The following is a 13,003-nucleotide window of genomic DNA, read 5'->3' on the forward strand; positions in this document are numbered from 1 at the left end:
ATTAAATTACAATTTTAATTGAAAATATTAATTAACAAAAAATAATTTGAGTATTTTTTTGAAAATAAATTTATAAATGATTTTTTAATAAATAATGTTGGATTATAAATAAAATAAAATTTTTGTTTTCTTAGGTATTGTAAATCAAAATATGATTAGTAACAAGGTATAAATTTCATAAGCATCTTTATCTATCCAGTAGTTTTTTTTTTTTTTCTTCTAGCAAATCCCTTTTCCAAACTGCCTTTCACATGATGTTTTATATATATATTTATGCCCATTATTTAACTCTTTTATCATAGTAATATTTTGTTAATATAAAGTTTGTGTTTTATTTTATTAATTCTGGTTTCAACATAAAGCAAAATGAAATCAAGTAAACACACATATATAATGGTTAACGAACAAACATATTGAATCATGTTCATTATTGCGAAATTATATTTAGGAAACTTATGTATTGTTATTGTTTATGTAATTTCAGAGGTTTTGCAAGTCATGTTGAATTATTATATAAAAGTTCTCAATTAGCATGCTTAAACCCATTAGCTGTAATGTATTTTGAAGAGGAGCAATTGATCTCAACTTTCAACATGATGAGTTGGATTGGTAAAGAACGTATAAATAATAAAGCATATTTGAACCTACTATTACTTTTAAATAGGGATTTGGGAGGATTCTAATATTTCAAGCAATAATAAAATATAAGGTATGTGTCTTGAAGAAATTTATGATTTTTTAACAAGGACAAATCTTTCTAGCCTTTATCCCAATATTTGAAAGACACAAACCTAGTTATGTTCAGATTCAATTATGAATTTATGGAATGCATAGGAACCATGGTGATTGTCTATTTGGTATTTCCATTTCCAACCACTAAATAGATCCATTTTATAGCCTGAACGAGTAGCTCGATTGGTCGAAGCCCCCACTCCCTCCCCCGCGCGCCCCTTGTCAGTACGTTAGCCCTCTATCACGAGGCATGGGTTCGATTCTTTGGGCCCACTTGAGTTAGTCGAGTCCAATGAGCGTGTGGCCCCTTTGGGCGGGCGTGCCCATGGTTCATTATGATGAAAAAATAGATCAATTTTATAAAAAATGGGATTTATCATGAGAATGTTAACAATGAACAAACAACATGAAAACCCTCAAAATCAAAACAAGTCACTTTTATTATTTTTATTGAACTGCTAAATAACCCTTCATTCTAATTACTATACCCCCATAGTTTTTTTTATAGGTTTAGGGTGCATGGTGTGGGATTGCATGATGTGAGTTATGAGAGAGACAAGGTTTTTCTAGCATGCCCAAACACTGCACAACTTGTGCTCATCTCAGAATCTATAACCAAGGTGCAATATATGCATATCTTGGAGTTTCGTTTTATGTTTAACTTCTTTTATTTTCTCCCATCCAATTTGGAATTAGTTATATCTAAAACATAGGGTTATATATTAATAGATATCTCTATCTCTATCAATGCTCAGAGACATGGATATATCTCTCTATTAGACACAAGCACACACAGAAACACAAATAAACATGGGTAAATTTTTATTCCGCCCATTAAATTGATGATTGTAAAAATTAAGTAGAAGTGATGACATACAGTGCATATTTTAAAATTGGGGATGGTTAACTATTGATTGGCATGTAGCTTGAGTAAAGAGCACGTAAGCCATCAAAATCACCTGAAGATTGACTTGACCTGGATCACACACATTGCTCACAAAATTTCCAACAAATAATCTTTTCACACCAAAAATCTTAACCAAACACCTTGCCACCTTTTATTCTGTGTGCATGCAAAATTAAATAAACTATTTTAACTATAAATTTTAATGTTAATTTTTTAACAAATTAATAATTTTACACAGCATAAGCTCTATATATCGGTGATCATAAATACATTTTCATATTTAATTCTAAAAGACACCTGTCATCATGGGGAAATTCAAAATTACTCATGGCATCACGAACTTTTCCAGACTTGAATAAACATAAAATATTGGGTGGGTTCACTTTCTCTGTGTATAAAATTTTATTCTGTGAATTATGAACTAAATCTGAAAGTACATATTCATACGTGCAGGGTATTCAACAATTATTTTAAATAATAATAAAAAACAAAAACAAAACACAGCTGATAATAATAATGTAAGAACCAGTTCTTTATGAAAAAACGGGCCATGATTTGGGATAGTTTCATCCCACTGTTCAAAGTCGAGAGGTCCTCAACCAAGCATTGCAGACATCTTCACATTAACAAACTCAATATGCAGACGAACGAACGGCCACAGCTAATCAACGATTCGTAGCCGTTCAAACAACTTCCCCTCAATCGTCCTCTTCATCGCTATCATCGGATTTATCTCTCCATCGTTTTCCACGAACAATTTGAGATGGTTCTCGGAGAAACCGCTTACCATTGCCACACCCTCTTCCTCCTTCAAAACTGGCGTGCTTCCCGAATTTCTCAGATTCCAGAACACAATCGTTGGAGGCAATCCATATCCCGCATCTCTGAACTTATCCTTGATTACCATGTAATCTGTTTTCCATGGATTTGCAGAAGCTTTGTCGAATTCCATATCACTGAAAACCAGCAGTTGCTTTATCATCTTCTCCGGCTCGAGTCTGCATTTCATTGCCATATTCAATATCACATCGAAGATCTTTTGGAAATCGGTATTCGTTCCCCAATTCATGTTTTTTGTGAATGCATACTTTTCGACGAGGGAATCCCCTGTGACCAAATGTAATTCAGGACTTTCGCTGAAAGTCATAACATGGCCTTTCCATGGCTCTTCGCTAATCTCGGAGACCAACATTCCGAGCGCTATGCAGACCTCCATGGGAGTTCCCTCCATGCTCCCGGAAACATCACAGACCGCCAAGGTGTTAGAAAGCTTTCCTTCTTTCTTCATGTCTTCCACCATTCGCTTCCACTGCAGTTCCGCAACTAACGCCGGTGCTGAATCTTTGGACCGGAGCGCTTGTTGGATAACTTCATGGGGAAGCAAAGCTCCGGCCGCTATTTTCTTCTTCCCCGCTTCCACGTCCTCCAAATAGCGCGTGAATCTGGTGGCATCGTGCTTCAGAAAAATGTCCTTGTAATTTTTCATGGCTACAGAGGCCACTCTTTCGTAAGGCAGTTCTCCCCACAAATTGGAACTCATGTACAATTCTGGCAATTGGAGAGCCTTCCGGAGTGGAACCAGCGCCTCTTTCCTCAACCTCTCGCGGGCTCTGTAAACATAATGTCTATCTTCATCAGTATTGAAGTCCTCCCGAGGAAAGAGCCTGCGTGCAATATTTTCACAGAGTAGAGTCGAACGATCGTAGGACGAATCTAAGGAAGGGCACCACTTTGCCGCTAAGCTTATGCTTTTCACTTTCCCCATCTTGAGCGCCTCCAAATCTTTAGATAGCAAAGTGGCGAAAAACTGTGCAATTTGATCATGCAATGCTCTGTAACGGGAATCCTCCAAGTAGCGTTTCAGAGCCAAGTTCGCTATTTCCAGCCGCTTTTCTTTCCTGATGACTCGCGCCCTTTCTCTTTGGATTTTTCCGTTTGATAAATCCTCCGCAATTCGCTCTTCTCTCGGTCTAAGCGTGCCGAGCATTTTGGCTTCCCTAGCAGCGGCACCCTTTCGAGCAAAATAACCCGGCGGGCCTCCGTTTCGCCTAAACCTCATCTGTCTATGTTTCGATTTAGACTTTGCCTTTGCCTTCGCACTCCAGATTTTTAACTTGTGTCTGATCTTTTCGGACTTCCGTTTTTCCGTAGCTTCGGATCCTTGTAGCAGGCGAACAAGTATCTCAGGTAGGTCTTTGAAATAACCAAATTGAGCGATGCTGTCGACATTGGCAACTAGAGTTTTGGGGTGACGTGAATGGATCCAACAAGCGGACGCATAAAAGCCATCTCGATCTGATTTGCCCGTTCCTCGTACGCCTCTCAGTTGACAAACTAGCTTTAAAGCTGTTAGTGGATCTTCATTCCATGCGGCTTCCAGAAGTTCAGTGACTCTGTGGGAGGGAGTATCGGGCACAACATGGAAAAAGAAATCCAACAATGAATTGCTAGATGTTGAGTAAGTGGGAGAGCAATTCTCAGTCAATGTCATATGCGCCTTTCCTGCCAGTAATTCAAAGTAGCGTTTCAAAGTCGGACTGGCCGCTTCCAAGATCCGTTTCAAAACTTGGAAGCACCGTTTCAAGTAGCGTTTGAAAGCGGTGAGCGCATCGCTGTCCCATGCGGCTTGAGGCAGTTGAGTGAGTCTGTGGGAAAGAGTCTCGGGCACAGCATGGAAGCAGAAATCGAGCAGCTGACGGTCAGATGTTAAGAAGGTTGGAGAGAAATTCTCCGTCTGGCCGATATGAAGGAAGTCCTCCGCATTCTCGAACTGTAATTCCTGCATACCATGTCGCAACATATCAAGGAAGTCGTCTCCAGTCGTAGGACGAGTTGTTGCGTCATCTTGGGAGCTACGATCGGCCAAAGGAATGTAATTGCAGAGCTCTGGAGGGCCAAGGAGAAGGCCGCTTCCAGCAACACCAGCAGCCATGGAAAGGACAATTATGTAATGGATTGTTGGAGAACTGGGTTTAAGTGAGGCACATGCGGTGATGGAAAGACAGAGTAAGAAAGCCACAAAAATTCACAAACACAATAAGAGTGGTTTGCTTAGTGAATACACAAATTAGATTTTTATAAGAAACTAGGGGGGCCGTATTTGTGCTTTTTAGATTAATTATTATTTTAAAACACTTTTCTCAAAATATTTAACTGAACTAGAATTTACTTTACTAGACTTAACTCAATTATCTGACTCTCTTAATTCTAACTAACTCTAATACATGCTAAAATAATTACAATTTCTAATTTTTAATATGACATTGTATAATTATATATCTCACACAAAACTTCTAAGCTCACTTTAAATGTTGGTGATAGAATTTACTTTACTAGACTTAACTCAATTAACTGACTCTCTTAATTTTAACTAACTCTAATACATGCTAAAATAATTACAATTTCTAACTTTTATATGATATTGTATAATTATATATCTCACACAAAACTTCTAAGCTCACCTTAAATGTTGGTGACAGAATTTACTTTACTAGACTTAACTCAATTAATTGAGTCTCTTAATTTTAATAACTCTAATACATGCTAAAATAATTACGATTTCTAACTTCTATTATGATATTGTATAATTATATGTTTCACACAAAACTTCTAAGCTCACTTTAAATGTTGGTGATAGAATTTATTTTACTAGACTTAACTCAATTAATTGACTCTCTTAATTTTAACTAACTCTAATACATGCTAAAATAATTACAATTTCTAACTTCTAATATGATATTGTATAATTATATATCTCACACAAAACTTCTAAGCTCACTTTAAATGTTGGTGATAGAATTTACTTTACTAGACTTAACTCAATTAACTGACACTCTTAATTTTAACTAACTCTACATGCTAAAATAATTACAATTTCTAACTTCTAATATCATATTGTATAATTATATATCTCACACAAAACTTCTAAGCTCACTTTAAATGTTGGTGATAGAATTTACTTTACTAGACTTAACTCAATTAATTGACTCTCTTAATTTTAACTAACTCTAATACGTGCTAAAATAATTACAATTTCTAACTTCTAATATGATATTGTATAATTATATATCTCACACAAAACTTCTAAGCTCACTTTAAATGTTGGTGATAGAATTTACTTTACTAGACTTAACTCAATTAACTCACTCTCTTAATTTTAACTAACTCTAATACATGCTAAAATAATTACAATTTCTAACTTCTAATATGATATTGTATAATTATATATTCACACAAAACTTCTAAGCTCACTTTAAATGTTGGTGATAGAATTTACTTTACTAGACTTAACTCAATTAACTGACTCTCTTAATTTTAACTAACTCTAATACGTGCTAAAATAATTACAATTTCTAACTTCTAATATGATATTGTATAATTATATATCTCACACAAAACTTCTAAGCTCACTTTAAATGTTGGTGATAGAATTTACTTTACTAGACTTAACTCAATTAACTGACTCTCTTAATTTTAACTAACTCTAATACATGCAAAAATAATTACAATTTCTAACTTCTAATATGATATTGTATAATTATAATTACAATTTCTAACTTCTAACTTCTAAGCTCACTTCTAAGCTCACTTTAACTGTTGGTGATTTTCATGTTAGTAATAAAATATAAAAATTAAAATTAAAAAACATGACAAAAAAAAATAAAAAAAAAACATAAAACATGTTAGTAATAAAAAATAAAAATAAAAAAACATGACAAAAAAAAAATCAAATGCAAAAACATATATAAAAAGGAAAAAAAAAACAAAAAACTTATAATGTAAAACAAAAAACAAAAATTAACTAGTAAAAATAAAAAAACAAAAAATCAATAAAAAAATGATTTTTTTTTCAAAAAAAATCTTTAAAAAAAAAAAAAAAAGTTAAAAAAATGAAAAAGAAAAATCCCCCCAAAAAAAAAAAAAACTGAAATAATTAAAATTAAGAAAAATTAAATTAAATTAAAAATTAAAATTAAAAATAAAAATAAAATAAATTAAAAATTTAAGAATTATTTTTTAAAATTATAATTATAAAAATAAAGAATATATATCTATCTATATATATATATATATATATAATTAAAAAAAACATTAAAAAAATTTCAAAACAATTTAAAAAAAAAACAACAACAACAACAATTAACTCCCCTCCCCACCATCGGCCCTCCCCTTCCTTCTCCGCTCCTGTCCCTACTCCCACCCCTTTGTAATGCCCTGTGGTTGTTGCGAACGTCGGGCGACACGGGCGCACCCACCGGGCGAGCTTGAACGACAGAAACAAAGCGAACCAGCGAGCTGGCGAGGGCGAGACACAGGCGCGAGGGCGAGTTGGGGAAACTTGGCGAGCAGACGAGTGGTGTGGGTGACGAACTAGGCCACAGACTTATAGTGGGCGAGCGAACGCTCAAGCCCACGAGCCGACTTGAGCCTAAACGTGAAGAGTCACGACGAGTGGGCCGACGGTTCATAAAACAAACGAGCCGACGAGTTGTATGTGTTTGGTTGGTGGGTCAGCCAAGCACCCCATTCGTTGGCACGACCATATATACAAACCGACGAACGGCGATTTGGAAAAGCATGCGAAGTGCGAGCTAAAACATTCGGTGAATCTACGGTTAAGGTGCAGGTCGTGGAGCGGATGTGCCCGCATGACGGGCGGTTCAAACGAAGGCAGTAAGGTGCATTCGGGTACGACGACATGGGTGTGTGCGCTTGCCGAATGATAAGACTGACGAGTGAATCGTGTAAGGTCACTGTGGGTAGGAGCGCCCGACGATGTAAAACGATGAGTGTGGATTGTTGAATGATGCGACCAACGTGTGGAAGCGCCCGAGCTGGGTGAGACGACAGCACACGACTGTGCGCCCAAGTTTGGCAAACGACATAGTCGTTCAAGAAGTTATGTAAATTCGGTTGAGCTTTTCTCTCGGTGAACTTGTAAATTGAAAGATTTAATAAAAGATTATTATCTTGCATATGATTAAGTGTTTCTCTGTTGTTGAATGTTATATTAATGGTTTTCGCACATTAATATTATCTGTTAAAAATGATGAATGTTAGGCGTAGTTTGGAAAGTAAGTTAACTAATGAAAATGTTAAGTACTTAGCCGATGCCGCACGAAAGCCAATTTATGAAAAAAGAATTGGGGGCGTGACAAGTGGTATCAGAGCGAATTGTAGAGACTAGGAAAATATGCAGACGAAAGTTATGGAGAAATCATGGATTCACAGTCTGGGTTTCGTAGACTTGATGGTTCATGGCAAGACCATTCAAGCTCTAGTGGACACGGGGGCCACTCATAACTTTATGATGACACGGTTAGCAAGAGAAGTTGGACTGATGATCTTCCCATCAAATGTGGAAGTCAAGGCAGTAAACTCAAGAGCTAAAGTGGCAGGTTTGGCACACGAAGTGCCTGTACAGATTAAAGATTGGCAAGGTTAGTTGGACTTCATGGTGATGGAGATGAACGATTTTGATGTGATATTGGGGTAGGATTTCTTGAAGGGCAATAAGGCAATTATTGTCCCCTTTTGCGATGAGGTTATGCTGATTGGAAAATCATAGACTTGGACTTTGCCTACTCATAAGCAAAGGAAGGAAGTCAAGGTGCAACATGTTTCTGCACTAAGTTTGGAGAAGGCTATGCGGGAGTCAGACGTGGAGACATATGCGGTTGTATTCAAAGGAGTCGAAGGTGATGATGGAGTGGGGATGCCTGTTCCAGCTGAGATTTCTGAGGTGCTAGCTAAGTATGCAGATTTGATGCCCGATGAGCTACCAAAGAAGCTTCCACCAAGGCGTGCAGTGGACCATAGCATCGAGCTTGAGCCAGGGAAACAACCTCCGACTAAAGCACCTTATCGGTTGTCAGGACCTGAGTTGGAGGAGTTGAAACGACAGTTAAAGGAGTTAATTGATGCAGGTTTCATCAGACCTTCAAGGTCCCCCTATGGAGCTCCAGTATTGTTCCAGCGAAAGAAAGATACGAATGAGCTATGGATGTGCTGTGATTATCATGCTCTCAACAAGTAGACGATAAAGAACAGGTATCCTTTGCCATTAGTTGCAGATTGCTTCGATAAGCTTGCGAAGGCCCAAGTGTTTTCCAAGTTGGACTTGAGGCATGGGTATTATTAGGTGCGGATAGCTGAAGGAGATGAAAGGAAGACTGCGATAGTAACAAGGTATGGTAGCTTTGAATTCCTTGTTATGCCATTCAGGTTGTGCAATGCTCCTGCTACGTTTTGCACTTTGATGAATGATGTTCTACGTCCATACTTGGATTCGTTCATAGTAGTATACTTGGACGATATAGTGGTGTACAGTGATAACATGGAGGATCATAAGAAGCACTTGGCATTGGTGTTCGAGGTGCTGAAGAAGAATCAATTGTACTTGAAGAAGTCTAAGTGTATGTTCGCTCAGACCGAGATTCCATTCCTTGGACACATAGTGGGTCAAGGGTACATATGGATGGAGTCAAACAGGGTGAAGGCGATTGAGGATTGGGTTGAACCGAAGAATGTCCATGATATGAGGGTGTTTTTGGGCATGACCAACTACCAACGGAAGTTTGTAGAGGGGTACTCCAAGGTGACATCATCACTAACAAACCTGCTGAAGCAAGACAAGAGATGGAGTTGGACGGAAAAATGTCAGATGGAATTTGATGACTTGAAGAAGAGGATGGTCACAGTGCCGATACTGAAGTTGTTGGACTTCGAGAGACTATTTGAGGTACACACAGATGCTTCAGATTTTGCCATAAGAGGGGTTCTTATGCAGGATGGGCATCCGGTGACGTACGAGAGTCGGAAGTTGCAGGATAGAGAACAGAGGTATCCGGTCCATGAGAAGGAGATGACTGCGATCATTCACTGTTTACAGGTATGGAGGCATTACTTGATTGGGAAGCCTTTTTGTTGTCAAGACAGACAACGTTGCAGCAAGTTATTTTGCATCACAACCAAAGTTGTCAATGAAGCAAGCTCGTTGGCAGGACTTCTTGGCAGAGTTCAACATGACTATTGAGTACAAGCCGGGAAGACTCAATGCAGTGGCAGATGCCCTTAGTAGGAAGGGACAACTAGCAGCATTGGAGGGGGAAGACTAGGCAACACAAAGTAGGAGTCGAGTACAGATGTCAGAAGAGATGCAAAATAAGCTCAAGGAAAGTGTTGAGACCGATACTCACGGGCAAAATATAGTGAAGCAAATAAAGGAGGGGAAGACACAAAGGTTCTTTCTTCGAGACAGATTCTTGTTCTTTGGAAATTGACTCTATGTTCCAAAGTCATCAGGGCTCAGGAGGCACCTTTTGAAGGAGTGCCACGATTCTCCGTGGGCTGGCCACCTAGGGCAGCGTCGTTCTTTAGCATTATTGGAGAGAGGATTCTTTTGGGAGAAGATGCGAGAGGATGTAGAGGAGTATGTACATACATGCATCATTTGTCAGCAGGACAAATCGAATACTCAAAGGCAAGGAGGTTTGTTGCATCCTTTACTAATTCCTGAAAGACCATGGATGAATGTCTCGATGGACTTCATCACTCAGTCACCACAAGTACATGGGTATAATGGAATCATGATCGTGGTTGATTGTTTTTCCAAGTGTGCTGTCTTTGTTCCAACAAAGATGCCTTGTGGAGCTGAGAGGACTGCAGAGTTGTTCTTCAATAACATAGTGAAGTATTGGGGGATGCCGTTGAGCACTGTATCAGCCTGAGATCCACGATTTACAGGCAGATTTTGGACCACATTTTCAAGTTAGTTGGGACAGATTTGTTGATGAGTTTGAGTTACCATCCGCAGACAGATGGACAAACTGAGAGGATCAACGCATTATTGGAGGATTACTTGAGACATTATGTGACGGCTGATCAGAAGAATTGGCCTGAACTCTTAGATGTAGCTCAGTTCAGCTACAACATACAAAAGAGTTTTGTGACAGGGTACAGTCCATTTGACTTAGTGAATGGACAGATGCCAGCGACACCACATACCGTAGTGACAGGAGGTTTGTTGAGGAGTCCTCATGCGAAGAAGTTCATGAAGGCTTGGGATGAGACCTTGGAGTTAGCATGGGTGCGCTTGCACAAAGCTGTAAGGAGAATGAAGAAATGGGCAGATAAGGACAGACGGGATGCACACTTTAGTGTGGGAGACATGGTGTTCCTCAGGATTATCGGAGATCAATTTCAGCCACCTAAGGGGACTGTGAGATCGTTAACAAGGAAGTATGAGGGACCATTCCGAGTGAAGAAGCGAGTGGGGGAGGTTGCCTATGAGTTGGAGCTTCCGCACCATATGCATATGAAACATCTAGTTTTCCATATCAGTCAGTTGAAGAGATGTAGACTTGATGCTGATCATCCAAAGAGAGTGGAACCACCGAGGGGACCAGCCATGATTGTTGACAGGTCGAACCTTGTGATGGACAATATTTTGAAATCTCGGACAGTAGGGATTGGAAGTCACATAAGACGGGAATTTCTTGTCAGATGGAAGGATGCACCGGAGGAGGATAGCTGGGAAACAGAGGACTCACTTTGGAGATGGAAGCGAAAGATTGTGAAGTATGACAGGAAGCTACAGAGGATAGCTGGATTGCCAAGGATGGAAATGACCTTAGGTGGGGGAGGATGTAATGCCATGTGGCTGTTGCAAATGTTGGGCGACACGGGCACGCCCACCGGGCGAGCTTGAACGATGAAACAAAGTGAACTGGCGAGCTGGTGAGGGCAAGACACGGGCGCGAGGGCTATCTGGGGAAACTTGGCGAGCGAACGAGCGGTGTGGACGATGAGCTAGGCCGCGAACTTATAGTGGGCGAGTGAACGCTCAAGCCCACGAGCTGACTTGAGCCTAAAAATGAAGAGTCACGACGGGTGGGCCAATGGTTCATAAAAAAACGAGCCGACGAGTTGTATGTGTTTGGTTGGTGGGTCGGATGAGCGCCCCACGCGTTGGCACGACCATATATACAAACCAATGAACAACGAGTTGGACAAGCAAACGAAGTGCGAGCTAAAACATTTGGTGAATTTGCGGTTAAGGTGCGGGTTGTGGAGCGGATGTGCCCACATGGCGGGCGGTTCAAACGAAGGCGGTAAGGTGCGTTCGGGCAGGGCGACACGGGCGTGTCCGCCTGCCGAATGATAAGACCGATGGGTGAATCGTGTAAGGTGGCCATGGGTAGGAGCGCCCGGCGGTGTAAAACGATGAATGTCGATTGCTGAACGGTGCGACCAACGTGTGGAGGCACTTGAGCTGGGTGAGCTGGTAGCACACGGCGGTGCGCCCGAGTTGGGAAAATGACATAGTCATTTAGGAAGTTATGTAAAGCCGGTTTAGCTTGTCTCCCTATGAACTTGTAAATTGAAAGATTTAATAAAAGATTATTATCTTGCATATGATTAAGTGTTTCTCTACTGTTGAATGTTATATTAATGGTTTCCGCACATTAATATTATCGGTTAAAAATGATGAATGATAGGCGTAGTTTGGAAAGTAAGTTAACTAACGAAAATGTTAAGTACTTAGCCGATGCTGCACTAAAGCCAATTTATGAAAAAGGAATTGGGGTCATGACACCCCCGATCCCTCCCCTCGGCCCTCCTCCCAACCCCTTCTGTCAGGCCCGCGAGTCGGGCATGCTGGGTGGGTGCGTTTAAGTGACGGGATGGCGAGAGTTGGCACGGGCGCACAACGGGCGAGCGACGAGTTGGGCGATTGAACGACGAGTTGAGGGCACATGCAAATGGTTTGACGAGACAACCAAACGAAGGAAATGTGCGACGCGAAGTCATCTTGTGAAAATGACTAAGTGTTGGATGGTGAAAAGTTTATATGTGGGTCGGTCCCTCATATGGGCACCCACACCATGGGTCGACGTGAAGTTGGGGCGAGTTGGATGAAATGGTGGGTCGTCTTGGTGAGTCGACGCCCTAAACGATGGGCCAACCACCATATAAGTAAAGTGTTGGAATGGTGGCAAAATGAATCAATTGAAGTTTCCAAGTGTTCATGTGAGTTGGAGGGCAAGCTAACTTGGAGAGGACTAAAATTTGGCAAGGTGTAGGTGGACTCTTGGGCGGAACCACTGAGCTAGGGAAAATGCAGAAAACAGAGCTGCAGGTCGTGCAAGGGCGTGCGAGGGAATCGATTCGAACAACCAGGCGAGGGCATCGAGCTGAACGACCAGGTGAGGGCGTCCGAGGGCATTTGTCTGAACGATCGTTCGAAGGTGTTCGGGCGAGGGTTTGTGAGGGCGTTGGGCTAAACGACCAAATGGATGAAGTCGTTCGAAGGCATTTGGACGAAGTCGTGCGAGGGCATGCGAGGGCACCGGGTTGAATGAC

The 13,003-nt window shown here is 40.3% G+C and overlaps 1 pseudogene; it reads right to left on the reverse strand.

Moving 5' to 3' along the window:
• Positions 1-2,368: 2,368 nt before the first annotated feature.
• On the reverse strand, positions 2,369-4,571 carry LOC149202085 (uncharacterized; annotated as a pseudogene).
• Between the last annotated feature and the right edge of the window lie 8,432 nt (positions 4,572-13,003).

Source organism: Pinus tabuliformis, chromosome 2_1 (genome assembly GCF_031772625.1).
Source record: "Pinus tabuliformis cultivar Carrire ecotype Pingquan chromosome 2_1, CPIR1, whole genome shotgun sequence".
NCBI lineage: Eukaryota > Viridiplantae > Streptophyta > Pinopsida > Pinales > Pinaceae > Pinus > Pinus tabuliformis.